Below are 16,779 nucleotides of genomic sequence, written 5' to 3'. Positions count from 1 at the left end.
GTCTGCCACTGCACACTGAGTGGATGTTTTCAGAGAACGATCCACAATGACTCCAAGATCTTTTTATTGAGTGGTAACAGCTAATTTAAACCCCATCATTTTATATATATAGTTGGGAATATGTTTTCCAATATGCATTACTTTGCATTTATCAACATTGAATTTCATCTACCATTTTGTTGCCCAGTCCCTCAGTTTTGTGAGATCCTTTTGTAGCTCTTAGTTAAGTCCAAAGCAGGCTACAATCTTGAGTAGTTTTGTATCATCTGCAAATTTTGCCACCTCACTGTTTTACCCCTTTTGCGAGATCATTTATGAATATGTTGAATAGGACTGGTCCCAGTACAGACCCCTGGGGACACCACTGTTGACCTCCCTGCATTGTGAAAACTCACTGTTTATTCCTACCCTTTGTTTCTTATCTTTTAACTAATCCATGAGAAGACCTTCCTTCTTATCCCATGGCCACTTACTTTGCTTAAGAGTCTTTGGTGAGGGACCTTGTCGAAGGCTTTCTGAAAATCTAAGTATGCTATATCCACTAGATCTCCCTTGTCCACATGCTTGTTGACCCCCCCCCCACCCCCGAGAATTCTAGTAGATTGGTGAAGCATGATTTCCCTTTACAAAAAACATGTTGACTCTTTTCCAGCAAATTATGTTCATCTATGTGTCTGACAATTTTGTTCTTTACCATACTTTCAACCAATTTGTCCGGTACTGAAGTGAGGCTTACCGGCCAGTAATTGCTGGAATCACCCCTGGAACTCTTTTTAAAAACTGGTGTCACGTTAGCTATCATCCAGTCATTTGGTACATAAGCTAATTTAAATGATAGGTTACAGACTACAGTTAGTAGTCCTGCAATTTCACATTTGAGTTCCTTCAGAACTCTTGGGTGACTACCGTCTGGTCATGGTGACTTATTACTGTTTAGTTTATCAATTTGTTCCAAAGCCACTTCTAATGACACTTTAATCTGGACCAGTTCCTCAGATTTGTCACCTAAAAAGAATGGCTCAGATTTAGGAATCTCCCTCGCATCTTCAACCGTGAAGACCAATGCAAAGAATTCATTCAATTTCTTCACAGTGGCTTTATCGTCCTTGAGTGCTCAGTTAGCATCTCAATCGTCCAGTGGCCCACCGGTTGTTTAGTAGGCTTCCTGCCTCTGATGTACTTAAAAATATGTTGCTATTAATTTTTGAATCTTTGGTTATCTATTCTTCAAATTCTTTTTTGGCCTTTCTAATTATATTTTTACAGTTAATTTGCCAGAGTTTATGCTCCTTTCTATTTTCCTCACTAGGATTTAACTTCCACTGATTCTTTTGCTTTGTTGTTTAGCCAGAGTGGCACTTTTTTGGTTCTCTTACTTTGTTTTTAAATTTGGGGTATACATTTAAGTTGAGCCTCTATTATGGTGTCTTTAAAAAGTTTCCATGCAGCTTGCAGGGATTTCACTTTTGGCACTGCACCTTTTAATTTCTGTTTAACTTCCTCATTTTTCTGTGGTCCCCCTTTCTGAAATTAAATGCTACAGTGTTGGGCCGAGGTACCGAGAGCATTCTGCTTCTCCTTCTATCCTGACAAAAACAGTGGCTCCTGCCACTTTTCTCCCTGTAGCATTCTAAGACACGAGGAGCAGCACCTGGATTCCTCAGTTTCTCCTGCCTCCTTCTGAAAAAGCTGTAGCAACACTTGGACTGCTTGACTGGCTGATCCCCTTTTCTTTAAGATGCAGTGGGTTCCTGTGCTGCTCTCCTCTCTAGCCACTTTCTATCCAATCTCTCTTCTCACCTGGTCCATACTCCCACTCATCTGTGGCTGAGTAAGACTTCCAAGCTTAGTTTGTGGCCTTTAGAGTGTGGTGGTTCTCCTGTTAGTATCTTCTTACTCATCAGATCTACTTCTTCTGTCAAGTCAGATTGGCTGACTTCAATGGCAAAAATAAATTTACACTTTTTTTTGCCCTGCTTAACCAACGCAGATAATGGAGGACCTAGATTCTATTATGAATCAACAGTTTGAGTTTGTAAAAATTTAGTAAATTTAATCATTTACACTTGTGCAAATGCTTTGACAGCAATGGGATTACACCGGTGTCACTGAAAGCAGAGTCTGAATACAATAGGGTTTAATTTGGCCTACAGAATTTTTAGTTTACAAGCAAAAAATTTTTTTCAACTGCAAATGGAGCACATTTGATCTGAAAGCCATTGAGATACAAACATGGAACCCTGCAAAGTCACTTCTCAGAAGAGGTGGTAACATCAGTGCATCCTTAGTAACTTTCATTCAGATTCATTTAATCTGCTTCATTGCTTCGGCTCCTTGATAGAGGAAAGAAATTCAGATAAGGGTAAATGACCAAACTGAAAAGATGAAGGGTCTTCAATAAAGCCCTAATAGGAAATGGAAGTGGTGACTTACCAGCAAATCTGTGGATGTCCATGCAAATCTGTGGATGTCCATGGACAATGTTTGCAGATTGGATGCGGAACCAAATTTTGTATCTGTGCAGGGTTCTACCATTCAGACATCTGTAAGGAGGAAATGGTTCTGAGCAATAATGCTATGAGGAAACAATAGAGTTTCCAGCTGTATTCTGTTTGCTTTGAAAGTCCCTTGACAAGATTAATTACAACTTCATTAAATTGAAAACACGTTTATAAAATGAGAAGCTAGAGGATTAGATTTAAAATCTCATGTGTCGCACTAAGAGGTAGAAGTGAACTGAGATTTGCACTAAGGCAGTCAGACTACTGCGTGATACTAGTGTTGAATGTAGTATTCTATCATATGTAGTTCCTTTAAAAAAAAAAAAAAATCTAGGTGATTCCTGGCTTTCTCACCTTTTGAATTACTATTCTCTGCTTATGGATGCTCATTCATCAGATCAGATGGGCCACTGTACATACAGCTCTCTGTATGTGCCGTATGAAGTGCTGCCAAGTGGTATAATGCATACAGCACGTATAGTGTGGAGAGTGCATTTTACTTCCTGTGGTTTTGTAAAATGAGGATACTGAGGAGTTGGACTAAGCATATCTGCATTGCCACATGCTTCTGCAGGTTCTCTAGTTTCCTTCACTGAGGGAGCATTAGGATTCCTTTGCATGCTGCACTCTTGCTTCTTTCAAGAATGTAAAGTATCCTCCACATGACAACTCATAGCTGGAAGTGGGTGGATCTTTCATCCAAATCATGCAAGTTTTAGTTTCTTTCTTATAGCAGTGGTTGTTCTGTCAGTGCTGACTTTCTTAAAACTTGTAGGATTGCACTAGTAGCTGATGCGAAAGAAACATGCTGAGGTTGTTTCTCACTTCCTGGATAAACTGAACAGATTTAAACCACCTTGATTTATCATGATTAAAATTAAATATTTTTATTGGCAATTTGAATATTTGTTTAGTTTTTCTAAGGATCTCAGAGACACACAGCACAAACTCTCACTGCACAAGACCTTGTGGGCAGACCTTTGGTTTCGTTGTGGGAGTTTAGGTAAAGAGCCCAAACTTCTTCAGAAAGCGATTTCTTCCTGAAGGATGCTGGATGTGAGAAAGGAGGCTTTATGCAACTTCTCTATATTGATATATGTACAAACTAAGTGACAAGGATGTTCCTGTATTGGCTGAAGGTGATTCAGGTCCTTAGCTGTGATCATGGAAGGCTTGATCCTGTGTGACATGACTTCTGACTTAGATCTGGGTCCTGCTCCGTGCAGAATGCCCTAAACACCCATTTGAAGTCAGTGGTGAGGTATTATGCCTCGTATGTCAGATTTTCTTGCTTTAAGCCCATTCAGAGTGCTTTGTGCAGTATCTAATTATCTAGTAATTCAGTATTATCATCACTGATGTGAACAAAATCTTTTATGTTGTTAGATGCCAAAACGTGTGTTCAGATGAAATGGCCTCGTGTTTTTAAGGATGTTGTCAAAGTTAGTAGGACTAGAGTAATATACTTCAGTTGACCCCTTTTGAAGGGCTTGTCTGTAAACATGAGTGTTTATACAAAATTATACATGCGCTCTAACAGCTGCTAACCTGAAACTGTCTTGTTAAGGGTCTTAACCGCAGGGAGTCCTGCATTTTGGGAAACACATTCCTGTATTCTTTACATAAGTCTGTAGTATAGGACAAGGCAACCACTATAGGCTGTAAGTAGTATATTTAATATACCTTCTAGAAATAAATAAATAGGGATTACCTGTGCATGGAGTGTAAAAGATACTCAATATCTTAACTCCTCCCCCTCCCCCCCGCCCCCCAAGGAAACTGGAGGCACTTTTCAGGAAAAATTGATATGGTTTTAGAGTGCTGCAGAGAAATAGGGATGACTTACTGTTTGCTTATACTTGAGCAGGCAACAATAACTTCTCCTGCTGTGGCCCATTCTAAGAAAAGCTGACTTACGACAGGAGAAATGGGAACTATGGCAGAGCTGGTTCTGTTCTTACAACCACAAGTTTCACTCTCTGAGTAGTTAAGTGCTAATTTTAGAGGAGAGTGGGGCGCTGAAAGAAAACAAATGGTTGTACCACATCAGTGTCTCAAAACTGAGCCTAGAGTAAAGGACAGGAATTGCAGTAACTTAAAAGGCCTGGTCTGTGCTACAAAGTTAGGCTGACATAGACCATCTTGTGTCGATCTGATTGGGCACATGTCTACACTTAAATTTTGCCTCCCATTGTTGTAAGCTCTCCATTTTGCCAACATAGTAACACCACCTTCCCGAGTGCTGTTTAGCCCTTGTCAAAGTACTGAGGTTGATGCAGCGCAAATGCAGATGGTTACCTACGTTGACCCTACCAGTCCTCCACCAGCTGTCCCAGAATGCCTGAGAGCGATTCCTCTGGTCACAGTTGTGAACTCTCCTGCCCAGGGGTCAGAGAGACCAGAAGCCGCAGTCCTCCACCTCCATTCCTTTTCCAGATTGTCCATCTTTGTGGCATCCCTCCATTGTTCTGTGCAACTGGCTGGCTGAGCATGTTAGTTAAATGCTCGAAACACACTCTGGTCTTGCGTACTCAGAGGATATTGGAACTTCTGGGCCTATGGGGAGTAGAGGCTTCTGCAAGCACAGCTATCGACCAGCTGTAGAAATGTGGACATCTATGAGCAGAGTGCATGAGGATGCAGGAGAAGGGGTAAGATGGATAAGCAACAATGCTGCATGAAAGCATAGGCACTGAGGCAGGCATATCAGAAGGCCAGGGAGGCCAACAGTTGATCTGGTGCCAAGCTGCAGACCTGCCACTTTTGCGAAGAGCTGCATGCCATATATGGCAGAGACCACCACCTTGCACACCATCGTGGATATCTCCAAGGAGCTTGAGTCATAGGTGCCTGGTGTGAACAGCGAGGATGTGGAAGAGGAGGGTGAGACCTGTAACTGGGGGATCCAACGATGCCATCAGCCAGGACCTGTTTGAGACTCCATCACAGTCCAGTCAGTCCTTGCAGTCGACCACAGGCGAGCCTGATGGAGGTGAAGGAATCTTGGGTAAGTATCAATTTATTTGCTCTTACAACGATGATGTCCCCAACTTAGCATGATACAGCTATTGACTTTTCATTAATTTACTTGTACTAGAAGAGGTAGTGATGTAACAAAGAGAGGTAGAGTATCTGCTTTTCATGCTCCTCTAGAGTTAGGTGGGGGAGTGGGGACATGTGGAGAAGTTCGTACATAGGGATGTCCCTTGAATTCTCCTGAGAGATATTGATGAAAACGCCATGGAGGTACTCTGCAATCCTCTCCTGAAGGTTTCTAGGGATGGCAACCTTATTTCTTCCTCCCGTGGTAGGACACTACCTCACGTCAGTTGGCGATAACTTCGGCAGGCATTATGGCTAACAGCATATGGGCCCAGGTGGCTTAGGGATGCCAGCAGCAGCTGTGCTCTGTGCCTTGGTTACTCAGGAGTGAGATATCTGCTGCAATCACCACTGTCTGTGGAAAATGGTGCCAGGGTTTAGTGCCGTTGCTCTGTACTCATAGCTTCATGCAGCCGAGTAATTCCCTCCTCATTTCCCTCACCCATGGTGGGCCACACTCCAAAGCAGAAGTGTTAGTAAACGTGTCTTTTTTTAACACTTTAGGGGAAGTAAGGGAAGGGGAGAGTTCTTAATCTTGGCTTTCTGTTGTGAGTATACTGACAATGGTACCTCTGTGTGTTTTATCTGTAGCAGCTGCCACTGGGGCCTTGAGAAGTTCCCCCTCCATGCCACAGAAACCTTGAGCCAGGTAAGGAAAGAAGAAAGAAGAGGCAAGAAAAGAAGAAAGAAGAGGTCTCGACATACGTTCAGTGAGCAATGCCGGTAGTAATCCATCATTGCAAGTTTCCATGGTGTGGTTGCCGCTCAGTTCTCCGCTATCAGTGCAGCTCTTAGTCTGGTGTCCCTGTGCTGGAGGACTGGGGTGAGCTCAGCGCATGGATCCAGGAATGTGGCCTTGCACATCTGAAAGTTCTGCAGCCACTGCTAGTCTTCCCAATCCTGCATTAGGCTGTGAAACCAGCAGTCGGTGCTTGTTTCTCGGGCCCAGCAGTGGTGCTCCACCGTTTTGCAGCTGCTCTGTGAATGCCACCAACAACCTTGAATTGGTTCTCACTGTGTCCCACAGCAATCTGCCCTCCAGGAAACCATCACATTCCCTGTGGCTCTTCAAATACTGGAGGATCATGTGTCCTGTGCTTGCAGTGCTCGTGACAATCGTGCAGAGGTGTGCAGGCTCTGTGCTTCTGTCAGAAATTGTGGACAGTGACAAGTCCCTCATGGGTGTGTGGGATTTTCAAAATAGGAGCAAAAATGATAGGGTAGAGATGGCATTATGGGGTTGAGAAAGTAGCATGATGGGAACTTAACTCTGCAGTCCCAGTCATCCCTGCATAACTCGTTTCTGTCCCATTATGCAAACTTCCCAAAAGACAGTGTACTGAATGGTGGCAAGTTGCACACTGGAATTACCTACCCATAGTGCACCGCACTGGGCATCAAAACAAGCCCTCCTGGTGAGTATATGCAGTGGCTATGCAAGGAGCCAAGTGTGCATACAGACAAGCGATATACTAACTGCCGCGGCTTTATGCCTAAATAATACACATTGGGGAAAATTTGTAATATAGAAATGCCCAAAGAAGATTAACAAAAGAAACGTTTGACCTTAGGAAGAACTAGTCAATTGAATCCCTTGATGGACAGGAGAGAGTAAAATAGAGTTCATGCTTGGGGAGGTCTGCAGGGTGTAAATACTAGCAAATCAAAGTACCATCACTAGCTTCCCAAGTCATACCTTCTCCCATTCTTCTCTAGTCTAGGGGTAAAGTTCATTTGCTACAAATCATAAGAACAGCAAATCCTTTCTAAAGCTGCTGTATTTCAAAGAAGTGATCTGAATGGTTGTGAAAAGCTCATTTCCAGTGTCTGTCATAGCTGGAAACAGTGTGGATCCCTTCAAGGATCAGACTTCAGCAAGCAGTCTGCTGTCTGCATTACATGGCTGACAGAGGGTGGTGTTTGTAATATATAGTCTGTTTCCCTAAGAAGAATATCTCCTTTGCCAAAATCTGTAGGAGGCAAGTTTCTGTGCACAGAAAATGTATATATTCAACATAAGATGTAAATAGTCTGCCTACTATATAGTACCCATAAAAATGCCTTCTGAAAACCCTTGCTTTGTCTCCACATGTCTTTTTATCTTCTTGTTTGTGAATGGGGAAGGGGATTGAGTCTTGATCTGACTGTGATGTTATAATTTAAATAAAGGTTTCAGAGTAGCAGCCGTGTTAGTCTGTATTCTCAAAAAAGAAAAGGAGTACTTGTGGCACCTTAGAGACTAACAAATTTATTTGAACATAAGCTTTCGTGAGCTACAGCTCACTTCATTGGATGCATACAGAGAGTTTGGAGAGGAATGGTAGACAAGAATCCATTGTAGTGACAATCTTCCTTCAGCTGCTCTGCTCCCCTAGCTCGGTGACTTGCAGAATAAAACGAGCTGGGGTGTGATGAACTGAAAGATATGTTTGTTTGTTTTTTTTTAAATGAAACATAGTGCAGGCCTCTGTTTGATTATGAGGGGTTACTTGCTATGGAGTTATGTTAAAGGAAGCTGTAAATGGGAAAACCCATGGGAAATGAAACTACGGCAAAGATAAGAGCCTCAGGTACACACCTTCAAAGCAGCTAAGATAATGGCTGTGTCATCAGTGGGGGATAAACTATCTCAGTCCATCTAGGCTAGAATGGTTTACTTTTCCCAAGGCTTAGTCTGGGATCAAAGGAGATGTAAAACCCCAAAGACCCTAGGGGGTTGAGCTGGGAGAGGCTACCAAGGGTGACTCAGTAAAAAGCTGACAGGCTGGCAAGGGGTTACACAGACAGAAGGAATGTGCAGTGTACAGGACAGTATATTCTATTTTCTATTCCACATAGATTCTTATACCACACTCATCACTGTAGTATCTGGGCGCCTTCCAGTCATGTGATAAGCAGTGTGACTACACATCAGTCACATGTTGTTTATACTCTCATCCTCTCCCCAGGGGGAGAAGTGTGTGCAGTGGAGTGTCATGTTTTGGTAGGGTTTTATGGTTTTTTTTAAAAAAAAATGTGTTGCTATGTCTTTGCCCTCTCACAAAGTCAAAGAAATGTGCCATGCACTTGGAGCAGGAGGTGTTGAGATTTGTGATGGTCTTTAGTTCCTGGGGGAGTTCATTCCACAGTCTCAGTCAGGCTTGAGAAAGCGCTGTCTCCTGTACTACAGATGAGATATACCCTTATTATAAAGAGTTCGCTGTGCCAGAGTATAACTGTCGACTAGTATCTTCATCCTGGAGCTTTAGGCAATCTTTTAGATATCCTGGGCCCAGGCCATGAAGTGCCTTGAAGATAAAGACTGAGACCTTGATTAGAAATTCTATGGGAAACAACCGACAGAGTGGAAGACAGATTTGATGTGGTCATGGTAGCCTGGGTTGCTGAGGGGATGTGCTGCAATGTTCTGTACTAGTTGAAGTTTCCACAGTGTTTGAAGGCTTCATGCCCGGGTATATCACATTGCTGTAGTCCTTCCCAGAAGTGACAAAAGCGTGAATAACTGAGGCTAGGTCATCATCTGTCAGGATGGGATGAAGTCTCCTAGCAAACTGAAAATGACAGAAAGTATTACTCACAGATGCTACAGTCCATTTCTCCCTGCCTGAGACAGAGTTAGCTGGTTTGAGGGGCACTTACAAATGTGTAAGGAACACCTATACATGTAAGTGTTCTGTTGTTTTTAGTTGTTGCTCTAACCTGCTTTGTACCTTTAAGGAATCCTGCCTTAAGTGGGAGAAAGGAGCATGTAATGGTAAGGGTTGGAGAAAAGCTGAGCATGAATGAGTGCTGTTTGTGCTACTGCTGTGCTCCTAGGGTGAGGGGGATGGTGTCACCTGTCACTCTGAAGCCATCTCCTGAGTTAACTGAGGAAGTAAACCTCGGAAGCAAATTTTAAGGTTCTTTCTTGGCTGGAAAGTAGGCTTAGATCCTCAGAACCACTTGAAGTTTGCACATTGCCACAGTATAGTTTTGTGCTCGCACATCAGTCTGCCAGTTTGCTATGCCTTCAGAGACTCCATTAGAGATAAATTTTATATTAAGTTCCAATAACATGACTTAAGTCTTCCAGTTAGTTGTTCTGATGTTGCATAACTACCACATACCTTATGGGAAATAAATATCCTGATGTTTAATTTAATAAGTGTACAAGAAAGTCAGTTTCTGTAATGTCTCACTTGCTGTTTAGGTTTGAAGGTGCTAAATCCTCCATCCTATTTTATGGAGATGAGGTTGACCCAATCCATCCATTCTTTTGCAAATGAGGATCATGCAATCTTTTTGGATGTAATATCTCTAGAACTTAGGCTAGATGGGACCATCCCAGATGGTGCCCTAAGCCTTATAAACGGTTTCTTCTCTAAGCACCACCTATGCTGCAGCTTCTGCCTCTGATTAAATGCTGTTCTATTGTGGTGGCTCAGTAGTGTAAATAGTTTATCGTCCTAGTGAGTGTGTGATTAGGCAGGCTTTGAAGGAAAGCAAAAGAAAATACTTCCATGGAACAATGGTTGTTTAACTGTTTCTGAAATGTTTGGATTGGACATAAACTGAGGCTCTCCTTACAATCCAAGAGATAAGGAGGCACATTGGTTTGCAGGCCATCTGGAGTTGGCTTTAGATGCTTACTCAGCCTTTATTATACAAGGGCAGATGAATGTTAGTAGGGCCTATATTTCAAGTCAGTAATAGTTTCCATCTGAGTAGGAGGATGGCCATGATTTACTATTCTGGGCAGTTCTAAACTCTGCTGCTGAGAGGAAGCTCTGCTAACAAATAACTCAAGACTTTGAGACTAATACAAATAAATAAAAAGGATGCCGATGTCTTAACTGGCTGCATAAAAACTGCAAGCTGGTGGAATATTTTAATACTGTGATAAACAGTTGATTGCAATGTGTGCTCAGAGGACTCTGTGGTCACGAACACATGGAAGTGTGTAAAAACAGGGGGCTGAGACCTTTTTGGGACTTGTCTAAAAATAATTGTTCAGATTGAGTGTTATTCACAAAATGAAATTACAAGTCTTGGGACTTATGGTATTGGCATTGACCTGGAATGGAATATAGTATTACTGGAATGAAAAGTCTGTGACGCCTATGAGGTATACTTTGTGAATGGTCATGGTTACAAACAAATGCCAGGAATCAGGTTTCCATCTGTAAATAGTGTGCATTTCTAGCCCCAGTTCTGTCATTCACAGATTGTAAGGCCAGAAGGGGCCATTGTGATCATCTAGTCCAGTGGATTTCACACATTTTTTTTTTCATTTGTGGACCCCTAAAAAGTTTCAAAGGGAAGTATGGACCCTTTTGGAAAACTTAGGCATAGTCTGTGGACCCGCCCATGGGTCCGCAGACCATAGGTTGAAAACAACTGATCTAATCTGAGCACTTGCATAACATAAGTCATAGAGCTTCCATGAAATAATTGCTGTTTGAACTAGAGCCTATGTGTTAGAAAAACTTCCAATCATGATTTAAAAATTGCCGGTGATGAAGAATCCTCCACAGCCCTTGGTATATTGTTCCACTGCTTAATTACTCTGTTTAGCTGCGCCTTATTTCTAGTCTGAATTTGTCTAGCTTCAGCTTCCAACCATTGTATTTTATATCTATTGTCTGCTAGATTAAAGAGCCCGTTGTCAAATTTTTGTTCCCCATATAGATACCTATAGACTCTGAACCCTTAATCTTCTCTTTAAATTGATTGAGCTCCTTCTGTCTACCAAAAAAGAAATATTGGGGTGGTGAGGGTCCGCTGCTCAATTAAGGAGGTGAGCTGGTAATGGAAGATAGGAAGGCAGAGCTGCTCAATGCCTACTTTGTCTTATCACAAAAGGTATGTGACTGGATGACTGGTAAAGTTACCATAGACGACAAAGGGGAAGGGATGCAGATCCGGATAAGAACATATCCGAGATACTCTGACTAATTTGAGTTCAAGTCAGCAGGGCCTGATGCTATTCACCCCAGGGTGCTGAAGGAATTAGCTGAAGAAATCTTGGAGCCATTCATGGAGGACAGGAGAGGTGCTGGAAGACTGGAGAAGGGTTAACATAGTGTCCATCTTTAAAAAGGGGAAAAAGGAGAAGCTTGGGAACTAGAGACCAGTCAGCCGGACTTCGATACCTGGGAAGCTACTAGAGCAATGTCTAAAACATTCAGTTTGCAAGTACCTGGAGGATGAGGGATGATCACCAGCAGCCAGCATGGATTTACCAAGAACAAATCATGCCAAACCAGCTTGATTTCCTTCTTTGACAGGGTAACTGGTTTGGTGGAGAAGGGGAGTGCTGTGAACATAACATACGTGGACTTCAGCAAGGCTTTTGCCACAGCCCCACATGACATTCTGATAAGTAAGCTGGAGAAATGTGGGCTTGACGGAACTACTATTAAGTGGATACGTGTATAAAAACATCCTCACTGCATTTTCCACTTTTATGCATCCGATGAAGTGAGCTGTAGCTATCGAAAGCTTATGCTCAAATAAATTGGTTAGTCTCTAAGGTGCCACAAGTACTCCTTTTCTTTTTGCGAATACAGACTAACACGGCTGCTACTCTGAAACAAAGAATAGGCATTAATGGAATGATGTCAGACTGGAAGGAGGACTCAAGTGGGGTTCCACAGGGATCTGTTCTGTGTCCGGTGTGGTTTAACATCTTTATTAATGACCTGAATGTAGGAATATAGAGCATACTGATCACATTTGCAGATAAGACCCAGCCTTGGGGAGGGGGAGGGGTGTTTGCCAACTTTTTGGAGGATAGAGCTAAAATTCAAAGTGATCTTGATAAATTGGAGAATTGGACTACGGACAAAATGAAATTCAACAAAAACAAATGTAAGGTGCTACATTTGGGGAAGAAAAATCAAATGCACAAATACAGAATGGGGGCTAACTTGCTTGGCAGCAGCACTGCTGAGAAGGATCTGGGAATTCTGGTGGATCACAACCTCAACATGAGTCAACAATTTGATGCTGTTGCAAAAAAAGCAAATGCAATTTTAGATTGCAATAAGTGGCATAGCATGCAGGTCACGGGAGGTGATCGGACTGCTCTACTCGGTGCTGGTTAGGCCTCAGCTGGAGTACTGTGTCCAATTTTGGTCACCAATGTATAGAAAGGATGTAGAGAAACTGGAAAGGATCCAGAGGGGAGCTACAAAGATGATTAAAGGGATGAAACGAACAAAGGCTGAAGGGACTGGGTATGTTTAGTTTGGAAAAGAGGAGATTAAGGGGGGACATGATAGTGGTCTTCAGATATTTGAAAGGCTGCCATAAAAAAGGTGGAGAAAAGCTGTTTTGTCTTGCCGCAGAGGGCAGGACAAGAGGCCGTGGGTTCAAACTACAGCATAGCGATTTAGATGAAATTTTGGGAAGAACTTCCTAACTGTAAGTACAGTAGGACAATGGAACAGCCTGGAAACTCCTTCACTGGAGGTTTTCAAAAAGAGGCTGGATAGCCATCTCTCTTGGACGGTTAGAGACAACAAATTCTGCATCATGGCAGGGCATTAGATTAGATGAGCCTTGCGGTCCCTTCTGACCCTGTGGTTCTATGGTTCTACCACCACAAAGCAGGTTTTCTAATCCTTTAATCATTCTTGTGGCTCTTCTCTGAACTCTCTCCAATTTATTAGCATCCTTCTTGAACTGTGGTTACTAGAACTGGATGCAATATTCCAATAATGGTCACCCCAGTGCCAAATATAGAGATAATATAACCTCTCTACTCCTTGAGATTACCCTGTATATGCACCCAAGGGTTTCATTAGCCTTTTTGGGCGACACCATTGTACTGGGAGCCCATGTTCAACTTACTATCCATCATGACCCTTACATTTTTTTTTTTTTTTTTTTAGAGTCACTGCTACCCAGGATAGAGTCCCCCATCCTGTGAATCTGGCCTGTGTTCTTTGTTCCTAGATGTATACATTTACATTTGGCCATATTAAAACACAGATTGTTCCCTTGCGCCTCGCTTATCAAATGATCCAGATCACTGATGGTAACCTGGCCTCTTTATTATTTACCACTCCAACAGTTTTTGTCATCTGCAAACTTTCAGTGATTTTGTTTTCTTCCAGATCATTGATAAAAATGTGAAATAGGGCCAAGAACCAATCTCTGCAGGGCCCAACTGGAAACATACCTCCTGGAAAATAATTCCCTGTTGACAGTTAAATTTTGAGACCTGTCATTTAGTCAGTTTTTAATCCATTTAATGAGAGTTCCATTTTGTATCATTCTAGTTTCTTAATGAAAATGTTCTGTAGTCATTTGACTTGGTACCACACAAGTCTAAATATATTACTTCAATATTATTACTTTTATCAACCAAACTTGTAATCTCATTGAAAAGAAGTTATCAAGTTAATTTGACAGGATTTCTATAAACCCACGTTAATTTGCATTAATTACAGTACTCCCCCTTTAATTCTTTATCAAGTCCCATATCAGCCAGTCCATTATCTTGCCAGTGATCGATATCTGGTTGACAAGTCTTTAGTTACCTCAGTCATTCTCTTTATTCTTTTTAAATATTGCCACAATGTTAGATTTCTTCCCATCTTCTGAAATTCTCTCGGTGTTCCAAGAGTTAAGAACCAACATTAATGGTCCAGCAAGCTCTTTGGCCAGCTCTGTTAAAACTCTAGGATGCAGGTTATCTGGACCTGTTGATTTAACAATGTCCAACTTTAGCAGGTGCTCTTTGATATCCTCCTCTTAGAAAGGAAAGTGTTTCATCAGCATATGTCTGCATCAGATTTTTCCCAAACACAGAACAGAAATATTTATTAAACACTTGGCTTTTCTGCATTATTGACCGTTCTTCCATTTCCATCTAGGAGTGGACCAATATCATTGTTTTGATTTTTGTTTTGTTTTGTTCGTAATGTACTTTTAAACACTCCTTATGATCCTTAACTCTGCTGCAAGGTATTGGACTTTATAACTGTTTTCTGACTACTCAGTTTTGTGACATGATTTTCGTAATGACTATCCCATAAATTGCTACTTAAAGATTGTAGTGTCAGAAAACCAGTGCTTCACATCAGCTTTCAAATGAAAGGATTAAAGTGTTTGTTTATAGCTCTAACTTTTCCTGAGATAGTGGAACTAACCTCAAGAGTCTGCTGAAGTAGAAATAAAGCAAGGTGGTGGCTGAAATTACATCACTTTAAGGTCTGCTATCTTGTTACCTATCAGGGCTGGGACCAATACCAGGGTAAACTTTTAATAAGTGACATAATATCTTAGGATCTTAAGTTCCATTAGGTGTTTCTGAAAACTTGACCACAAATACTTAAATGCCATAAGCCTTTAAACATGGGACCTGGACCAAATCTTGTTCCTCAATTTTTTTCACTGTCTATTGTGATAGTAGGCAAGGGACTGGGAGCTAAAAGAAAACAAAAATCTGAAGTTGAAAGGCTTTAAGCTTTATAAAAAAAAAAATAGCTGTTAAAGCTTTCTACACTTCAAGGAGTGGTTGTGATCTTTTAACAGCCCAGTGCTGGAAAAGGGGTACTATTATATAAAGGTGTATATTTTGGCTAAACTCTTCAAACTTTCCAGTTCCTGCTTGAACATAAGTGGGTAAATAGCAGTCTCTTGAAAACATGGAAATATACTGAAGTATCTGTAACACTGCACTCCACTGGCTGGAGTCAGGATTTCTGTGTGTCAGAAGCCATACACTGCTAACAGTTAACAGACTTTCCACAGCTGAAGTAGTAGGGGGGGCCTCTGTTTTGGCGCAGAAGGATCTGGATTATGCTGTTGCCCTAAAACTATGGTGAGCAGCACAGTGACAATTCTTAAGTCCTATGTGGCCACAGAGTGTTTACAATACTGACTGATATAAGTACCATTTTAGTCAGCCATAATGGGTCTTGTCTGTCATAATGCATAATGACCTCATATTGCTTAGACGTATGAACTTTATGATAAATTTTATATGTTGAGTGAATGTGGTGGTTGAACTCTACCTTTGTTGTTACACGTGTACTCATTTTTCCATCCTTCCACATTTGTCTTATATATGCTTTTTTTTAAAAAAAAACAATACTTACTGGATTTTTAAAAAGGGGATAACTAAATCTTTAAAGGAGCATTAACTTTTTGCACAGATTATCCATGCTTCTAAATGTGGAGCAAATCTAACTGAAGCTAATCTGGATTCAGTACTTAACAGTAAATTGTTTAAAAAGTTGAAGTAAACTGAACTGAGTGTATTATGGGGTTTGAAATGTCCCCATTTAGATACCCCTGTGGTATATGTTTTTATTTCTGTCCAGGCTTGAAGACGTTCTTTGGATGGACAGGGCATATGAATGGAACTTTCAATACTTCTGTAGAACAGAACAGTCTAAAAATTAGTCTGAAAAAACCCAGCATTTGAAGATAGACTGTTGAACGATAAAGCTCAACTTTTTCCCCCTTGCCTCTCATTGGTGCATTGCTCTTTAAACTCTTTTAAAATCCAGGAATCCACCCTACAAAGAGGTGTTTGTTTGCTGTGTACCTAAAGAGCTTCTGCAGTAATCCGGGTGGGTTGATTAATATAAATTGTCTGCTGACTCTCACAGAGAACAACATTGAGCACTGATCTACATAAGAGGAAAGGATTGGACAATCAATTATCTTATTGAGTCATTAAACTAGGAGCATTGAGATGTTTAGCACTTAATTTATTAGAGCTTTACCTTCCAACATAAATGCTGGGAAGGCGAAAGTTTACTGTCACTAGCCAGGTCTGCTGAGGACAGAAACATGCTGCAGAACCTCTGTGGAAGGGATGAAAAGCAACACTGAGATTTAAGGTACACACCAGAGATTATGTAAAACGTAATCTCCATAGGGGAGGCTGGGTGGAGTCTGCCCAAGAACTAGATTGCCTTGTGTCAGTTGGTTTTGTGCAGCTGAGGATACTGAATTAACTCTTGGCTCTGGAGGAGACACGAGAACAGAATGTAAGGTTAGGCTAATTCTTAGTTGCTAGCCATCTAGTAGCTTTTGTTTTATGCTCTGATTGCAAACACTATATGAAATTTAATATGGATCATACAGTTAAAACACTTGATTCAGGAGAACTATGTTGTCTTTAATTTTGTTTTCCGGGCATCTGGGAATTACAACACTGTGAAGGCAGGTAAACACA

General features: G+C 41.4%; 1 protein-coding gene across 15 annotated transcripts in view; it reads left to right on the top strand.

Moving 5' to 3' along the window:
* The window catches only part of MAP4 (microtubule associated protein 4), a 278,564-nt gene that overhangs the window by 84,130 nt on the left and 177,655 nt on the right, over nucleotides 1–16,779 (top strand). The window lies entirely within an intron of this gene.

This window comes from Chelonia mydas, chromosome 2, assembly GCF_015237465.2.
Source record: "Chelonia mydas isolate rCheMyd1 chromosome 2, rCheMyd1.pri.v2, whole genome shotgun sequence".
Classification (NCBI taxonomy): Eukaryota; Metazoa; Chordata; order Testudines; family Cheloniidae; genus Chelonia; species Chelonia mydas.
This window is presented reverse-complemented; position numbering and strand designations above follow the sequence as displayed.